Raw genomic sequence first — 6,489 nt, forward strand, 5'->3', positions numbered from 1 at the left:
ATAAAGAAACAAATAAATAAAATCCTGAATGATCTGTTCTGCATATAGATTGAAAAGGTATGGAGACAGGATGCATCCCTGCCACACTCTTTTCCTGATTTTGAACCATGCTGTGTTTTCTTGCTCTGTTCTAAGGACTGCTTCCTGGTCCAAGCATGTTGTCACTGTTGTTAAGTGCCATCGAGTCATAGACAACTCATAGTGACCCCATGAACGACTTGTATAACTTTTATTGTTTCTTCAAGTTCATAGAGTATCCGGAGACAAGCTATTTTGGAAGTTGATGGCACTCCTGCTTCCAAGCTTGTTTTAATCGGGGAGCTCCACCAAATACTGTCCAAGTATAGGTTTCACATAAATACAATCAAGTGTTCTGAGATTCCCATTCTTCTCTCTCTAGTAACCCCTAAAATACACATTATGAACTGAATCCTTTTTGGGGGTGGGGTAAATGAGCTTTCTTTGTAATGTTAATGAGGCATATTTAACATAGGGTGCATTTTGAATCAATCTCTTTTGAAATATATTGTTTTCTTATTAGGTGCCTTCAGTCCATTCTAATTAATAGTGACTCTATGAACAATAGAACAAAACTGCCCAGTTCTACACCATTCCCATAATCACTGTTCTATTTGATTGTTGCAGTTACTATGTCAATCTTTTGCACTGAGAGTCTCTCTCTTTTTTTACTGACCTTCTACTTTATCAAACATGGTGTCCTTCTCCAGGGACTAGTCTCTCTTGACATGTCCAAAGCATGTAAGGCAAAGTCTCACCATTACCATCCTCTCTTCAAAGGAGCATTCTGGCTGTACTTCTTCCAGAAGTCATGTTTGCCTTTCTGGCAGTGCATGGTATATATCCAATATTCTTTTTCCAACACCAAATTTAAAGTCTTTTTCGGTCTTCCTTATTCATATCCAGCTTTTGCATGTATTTGTTGTTCCTGGATACTATCGATTCCACTACAACCTAGAGGGACCCTATGAACAATGGAGCTGAACCCCCTTTCCTATGCCATCTTCATCATCTCTGGTACATCTGAGCTCAATGTTATGGTCACTGTGTCAGTCCACCTCCCTGAGAGTCTTCCTTTAATTCACTGACCCTCCACCTTTCCAAGCACGATGTCTTTTTCCAAGGACCCTCCTAATAAGATGTCCAAAACTATGAGAATCAAAGCTTCACCATCATTGCCTCCAAGGAGCACCCTAGCTGCACTATCTCCAAGACTTATTTGTTTGTACTTTTGGAAGTCTAGAATATTCACCACTCTTCTCTAATACCACTACTCAAAGGCATCAGTTCTTCCATCACCATTAATCACTGTCCAATTGTCAGATGCATATTAAGTAATTGAAAAAAAACATGGTTTGAATCAGATGCGTCTTAGCCTTTAAACTGACATAACTTCTTCTTAACGTCATAGAGAGGTCCCTGGCAGCAGATTTAAGCGATGCAATATGTCTTGATTTCTTAACCGCTGGTGCCAAGGGTGTAAACCGTGGATTCAAACAAGAAGAAATCATCAACAATCATTGATCTTCTCACATGTATTTGAGGTGATGAAAAATATCGTGGCAGCTGGGCTGAGTGCTAATGCAGTGAAGCTACTCAATCAGTCTGAGACGGCAGAAGCAGAAGAGACCTCAAAGTGATTGCAGAGCCAGAAGGGCATGCAGGGAATCATTGTGGTGAACACAGAAGACATTCTAATCAAAAGCAGCATGGACAATTCCACTACCACACAGTATGCCAACCTCATGTACAACTTCATCCTGAAGATGCGGAGTATGGTATGAGAAACTGACCCCCGGAATGACCCCAACTTCCCTCGAATTCACTCCAAGAAAAATGAAATTATGGTTGCACCAGATAAAGACTATTTTCTGATCGTGATTCAGAATCTTTCTGAATAATCTTCTCTCTTGGGTCTCTGTGCTATTCCTTCATTTAATGCCACCCAAGAAGATGATTGTTAATTAATCCTGGCAACCCACTACAAGTGGAAATCACGCAATGACCAACTCATACCAATCTACTGCCCAAGAGCAGGCTAGTCGATCCAGCCACCCCACCAACGGGATCCCTATGCCAGATCAACTGCTCCCAAGTGCCCAGGCTGAGGGCCATCTTTCTCCAAGAAGGCCTTCTCTGACCACTTCTGGGGTGTGGAGCTTGAGGTGCTGAGCGCCCACACCCAGCTTCCCTCTAACCTCACTTCACTTGTCCCCCATAAAAAAGGCTGTTTTTCTTTCATTAAAAATAACCAAGATGCTTAAATTAAAATCTATTATGGCTTGAGTCAGTCTTACTTTGGTCATCAAGGTGACATCTTAGCTTTTGTTAACACTTCAAAGTAGTCTTTTGCAAGAAACATGCCCAGTGTAACAAATTGATTTTTTAAAAAATGCTGCATCCATGGGTATGATTGTGGTTTCGAATAAGAAGAACCTTTGACACTTCCAGTATCTTGTCCATTCGTAATAAAGCCATTTATGATTGTGAGGATTTTGTTTTCTTTACGTTGAAATATAATCCATACCAAATGCAGGCAATATCTTTGACCTTCATCAGTAAATGTTTTAAGTCTTCCTGCTATTCAGAAAGCAAGGTTGTGTCTTCTGCATATCCTAGGCTGTCAATAATTGTTCCTTCAATTCTGATGGCAGTGCTCTTCTTCATATAGTCCAGTTGCTTGGATTATTGGCTCAGCATACAGATGGTAAAAGTATATGACACTCACCTTTTAAAGCTTGCAATTTATCCTTGTTCTGTTCAAATGATTGCCTTGTGGTCTATAAACAGATTCCACATGAACATGATTAAATGCTCTGGAATTTCAATTCTCCACAATGTTACTCATAATTTGTTATGATTCATACAGGCAAATACCTTTACATAATCAACAAAACATAGATAAACATATTTTTGGCATTCTTTGTTTTCAGTAATGTTCCATTTGGCATCAGCAATGATATTTCTCATACCATATCCTTTTCTGTATCCTGATCAAATTTCTGGGAGTTCTGGTCTCTGTGTTACTACAACCATTTAAAAATAATCTTCAGCAAACATCCATGATTGATCAGAATGTGGAATGTACAAAGTACACAATAAGGAAAATTAGAAGTTGTTAAAAATGAAATGGAGCATTTGAATATCAATATAATAGGCATTGTATTGATATTGTTGTTATGTGCCTTTGAGTAAGAAATGACTCATAATTGACCTTCTAGTGGGTCCTCTGGGGCTGTAAATCACATGGCAGGAGATTGCCCATCCTTGTCTCACGGAGCAGCTTGTGGATTAAAGTTTGGCTTGGCAGCACAACTCATTACCACTAGCTCCCTATCCAAACCATTGATGAGTGGAAGTAAAATTATTTTCACCTTCTGAATTGGAAAATCATATGGTCTCCTATGCTTGGAAGGACAAACTGAAGAGGAATGGTATCACACTCATTTGCAAAAAGAATATTTCTAGATCTATTTTTAAACAAAACACTGTCAACAATGGGATAATAACCACAAGCCTACCAAATCCCCAAACTAAACTCATTGCCAGTGAGTTGTTTCCAACTCATACCGACCCTCCATCAGGTTTTGGAGGATGTAAATCTTTATGGGAGGAGATTACTCATCTTTTCCATGAAGAATGGCTAATGGCTAGTAGATTCAAACTGTCTGCCCAATACATTACACACTACACCACCAGTATATTTGTTTTTGCTCCTACAAGAACAACAATTAATACAGCGATTATTTAAATATATAGAATAACCATTTTTGCCAAAAATGAAGAAATGAAAGATTCTACCCACCTGTGCAGCCTGAAATTTATCAAACACACAATCAAGATGCACTGATAAATGGTGACTGGAATATGAAATTTGGAAGCAAAGAAGAATCAGTAGATAGAAAACATAAACTACTATTTAGAAAGAAATGATAGCACATGATAGAAAATTTTTGAAGACCAGTAACCTACTAATTACAAACAATTTTTATTAACAACATGAATGACAACTATACACATGGACCTCACTGGATTAAATACACAGGGAAAAAATGAAGTAAATTTGTGGAAAGAGACGATGAAGAAGAAACGATCATCATTTAATGTATTATCAGGAACTAACTGTGGAACAGACCATCAATTACTTATATAAAAAGTTCAAGTTGAACTGAAGAAAAGGAAAGCAAGTCCATAAGGGCCAAAGTACAATCCTGAATATATTCCATCTGAATTTATAGACTATCTCAAAAAAGATTTGACACATTGTACGCGAATGACCAAAGAGCAGAAGAAATGACATTAAGTGCATCATACATAAATAAAGAGAAGGACAGGAGAGAAAGAAAATACCAAAATGAATGTCAGAAAAAACTTGTTTTGGAATGTAGTAGAAGAGTTAGACCAAAAGGAAGATATGACAAAGTAAAAGCCAAATGAAGAATTCAACAAAGAAGCCAAACAGAATTCAAAGGCGGCTTGAGAAGACAACACAAAAGTGAAATATGCTCGGCAAATCTCAAACTGAAAAAACGGAAGGAACTATTTGAGCCTGAAGTTTCAATACTGAAGGATTCAACAATAAATAGTGACACAGGAAACATAAAAGATGGAAGAAATAAAGAGTCATTGAACCAGAAAGAGTTGGTCAATATCCAACCATTTCAGGATTTGGTATATTATGGAGAATCAATAGTACAAGAATCACTGAAGTCATCAGTGAAAAGCAAGACTTCAGGAATTGATGGAATACCTATTGAAATGGTTTGACTAAAGGATGCAATGCTAGAAAGGCTCACTTGTCTATGTAAAGACGTCTGGAAGACAGCTGCCTGTCAAATGAATAGAATATTTGTGCCAATATCAAGGAAAGGAAATTCAAGGAGCACAAAAGTCATTAAAACATTTCATTAATAACATTTTGAGATAAAAGAAAGATTAAACAAGCAAGTGAGAGAAGTAAAGTTGAGGGAAGAAAGATGTCAAACTGCATGAAGATTGACCAGGAGCAAAAGGCAGAAAAAAGACAAGGAGCTTTCCTATGAGCTGACTGAGAGAGAAAGCTAGAAGGGCTTCCCCAGGGCCACTACCCCAAATTCAGGTTTGAAGCCTTGAAAACCAATAAGCAAAGACCAAATGAGCTGTTGGAGAATATAAAGAATATAATCCATGAAGAATGGAAAAGATCATTACAAAGGCTGAAGAGGAAGAAAAGACCAAGAGGGATGTCACATGAGACTCTGAATATTGCATTAGATCACTGAGAAGCCAAAGCTAAAGGAAGAAATCAAGAAATTAAAGAGAGGCACAGAACATTTCAAAGGGTAACTCAGGATGACAAAGCAAGATACTATAATGAAATGTGCAAAGAGCTGAAGTCAGAAAATCAAAAGGGCTGAACTCGTTCAAGTGTTTCTTAAGCTGAAAGAATTGAAAAACAAATTCAAGCCATGAGTGGGAATGCTTAAGGATGCTCTGGACAGAATGTTAAATGATGCAAGAAGCATTAAAAGAAGATGGAAGGAGTATATAGAGTCACTGTACCAGAAGGAACTGGCTGACACAGAAGAATTTTATGAAACAACAAATGAACAAGAGCCTGTGGTGATGAAGGAGGAAGTTCAAGCTGCTCTGAAAGAATTGACAAAAAAACAAGGCTCCAGGAGTTAATGGCATACCAATTGACATATTTCAACAAACAGACACTGCCCTGGATGTGCTCACTAAGTGGTATCAAGAAATCTGGAGAACAGCCGACTCACTAGAAGAGATTGATATTTGTTCCCATTCCAAAGAAAGGTGACCCGATAGAGTGCAGAAATTATTGAATAATATCATTAATATCACATGCAAGCAAGATTCTTCTGAAAATTATCCAAAAACAATAGGAGCAACACATCAACATAGAACTGCCAGATGTGCAGACTGGGTTTAGAAGAGGCTGTGGTACTAGGGATATTACAGCTAATGTTAGATGGATCTTGGCAGAAAGCAGAGAATACCAGAGGAATGTCTATCTGTGCTTCATTGACTATGCAAAGGCTTTTGACTGTGTGGATCACAACAAGCTGTGGCTGACTCTAAGAATAGGAATCCCAGAACATTTGACTGTGTTTATGCAAAGACGCTCTGGTATATTCACACAATGGACTACCACGCTGCATTGAAAAACAAGGAACTCATTCAAAATTATTCAAAATGGGTGAGCCTGGAGGACATTATGCTGAGTGAAATAGCTCAGTCACAAAAGGACAAATACTGTGTAGTGCCACTGTTGTAGAATGGGACTGACATCAGGGTTTGGGTGAGACTGAGAAAGATTGGATAAATTATGTATACTGCATGGAAACAGATTAGGGAGAGAACTGTTTAAAAGTGATACATGATTGGGTATTATGGTCACCATAAAAGTCCAGAATGAAGGCTGCATAGTAGAATATATGGGGGGTGGGGCGGATTGTACACCAATGAAAG

General features: G+C 38.2%; 1 protein-coding gene and 1 pseudogene across 1 annotated transcript in view; one reads left to right on the plus strand and one right to left on the minus strand.

The window, feature by feature from the left end:
- Window positions 1-6,489, minus strand: part of AIM1 (absent in melanoma 1) — a 308,315-nt gene that overhangs the window by 96,574 nt on the left and 205,252 nt on the right. The window lies entirely within an intron of this gene.
- LOC102864380 lies at window positions 1,566-1,919 on the plus strand (annotated as a pseudogene).

Source organism: Elephantulus edwardii, unplaced genomic scaffold (assembly GCF_000299155.1).
Source record: "Elephantulus edwardii isolate Elephantulus edwardi_28Jun2011 unplaced genomic scaffold, EleEdw1.0 scaffold00013, whole genome shotgun sequence".
NCBI classification, from domain to species: domain Eukaryota; kingdom Metazoa; phylum Chordata; class Mammalia; order Macroscelidea; family Macroscelididae; genus Elephantulus; species Elephantulus edwardii.